This window comes from Pteropus vampyrus, unplaced genomic scaffold (genome assembly GCF_000151845.1).
Source record: "Pteropus vampyrus isolate Shadow unplaced genomic scaffold, Pvam_2.0 Scaffold471, whole genome shotgun sequence".
NCBI lineage: Eukaryota > Metazoa > Chordata > Mammalia > Chiroptera > Pteropodidae > Pteropus > Pteropus vampyrus.
This window is the reverse complement of record NW_011889252.1, coordinates 181,098-183,085: the sequence shown is the minus strand read 5'-3', so window position 1 is coordinate 183,085 and position 1,988 is coordinate 181,098.

Sequence of the window (1,988 nt, the reverse complement as noted above, 5' to 3'; positions counted from 1 at the left end):
GAAAGTGTAGATCTTTTCTCTCCTCCCTTTTCCAAGAAGTCATCAATAAAAGTGAGTTATTTAAATTTAAGGCAGTGAAGATTGAGTTTGAAGGTCCAAAAGGAGTCTTTCTTCAAAAGGGTTGTGAAGATTTGAGAGAACTAATGAGCATGCAGAATAGAAAGGTTTCTGCCTGTCTGGGGAGGGCTAGGAGTGTTTTGTCTTGGAGCATGAAGACTGTTACACTTAGGAGATAGATCCACTCACCTGCTTCCCCCTTCTCCCTGCAGACTTGGCCTGGGATTGGGGGCAGGGAGCTGCAGTAAGTAAATAATAGGTGTAAATTGGGTTAGAGGGGTCAGATCTAATCCTACCCCCTTGTTGTGTGTCCTCTCGGCAAGAGAGAAAGGGTCTGCTTCATCTGTGTCTCTCACCCTTTGTGAGGGGGTGGGGAGGGGGAGGTGGGAAGGCTGTTTCTTCTCCTAGAGGTGAGTCTGTGTGTGATTTGGGAGGAGGGGGTCCTGTTGTCTCTTTTTTGGGGGGAAGTTCTGTTGGTTTTGCCTGGAGTGTGGGAGGCAGTTCTGTGGGTTTATCCTCGTGGACAAGACTGTTTTATTCTTGGGTGGGGAGATTCTACGTCTGACCTCAGGGAGGGGGGGATTCTCTGAGAGCGTTTTTTGGGGGAAGGAGTCCGTCTATCTATTACTTTGGGGGAGTTTGCACGACTGCCTCCTGATAGGGAGATGAGTCTGTGCATTGTCCCCTGGAGCAGGAGTCTGTCTGTCTTCTGGGGCGGAGCGGGGAAAGGGAGTTTCCTCCTTCCAACAGCTCTTCTCCGCTCAGCCCTGGGCAGCTCTCCCACCTGCAGGCCCATCTCAGCCTCGTGCCCTGCCCGCCTGCTGCAGCCGGTAGCGGGCTCTGACGCCCTGGAGACGAGCGCCCCTGGCGGCGGCTGCGCGCTCTGCGGCCTCCCAGGCTGTGTTGGAGACTTCAGCTGCAGAGGCTTCCGCAGATATTGAACCCTTCCCGCCTTGTTCAGAAGTCGAAGAACCTTAGCTTTTGCTCCCAGGGACTTGGCCCTTTGTCTCAACGCCCCTCCCATGGAGCTGGCCCTCACTTCATCTCTACTTCCCGTCCCTCACCCCTGAGGATTAACTCTTGGAATGTTGTTTTGCCCCTCTAAAGTATCCCCACTCCTCTTTTCCTGGGACTCCTCCTTTGCAATAAAAAGTTCTGCAGGAGACTGAGCCACTGGGCTGTTTGCACCTGGATTCCTCAGGCTATTCCCAGAATGCAGACAAAGCTGGCCAGATTTGGGTTGGGGGCCCCTACCAAGAAGCAACCCTTCTAGCTTGGGTTCCACAGTTAGCTCTACTTGGCAGAGGAGCTGAGAACGGCATTCATTCGCCCACTCGCTCACTCTACAGAAACTTATGGAATAGCTTCTTAGGATCAGGCGTAGTGTCTGGTGAGTACTAGACAACACTCAACTCATGGCTCTCTGGAGATGACCTTCTGGTGGTGAGGCAGGCCATAAACAAGGAAACAGACCGGAAGTAGAGTAGAGCGGCATGAGAATGAGGGCAAGGCTTCTACTGCCCAGGCAGGGAGAGACACTTGAGGACAGGCCCTGGGGAAGATGGCCCTGGCAGATTGGGGCTGGGGGATATGAACACAATTGGGTGGTTCAGGCCCCAGCCCAAGTTCTAGTTTAATGAGTGATCCGATGGTGGGCTGGGAACAACATATTATGGTGGAAGAAAGCCTATCTTTGGAATCAGACCCAAGGTTCCAGCTCTGCCTCTACCTCAGGTCTATAGTATAGTTTGGTTTGAGTTTTCACAAAGCAACTGGACATTGGGGGACAGAAGACAGGCCAATTGGGAGATGGGGTGTCCAGAGGAGGGCTGGGTTTCTGGGTTCTTTTCTTGCCACACAGCCCTGAGAGAAGCCTCCGTTCACTGAGCTCACATTCTTTTCTATTGCACAAAGGGTTACATCATCAACAC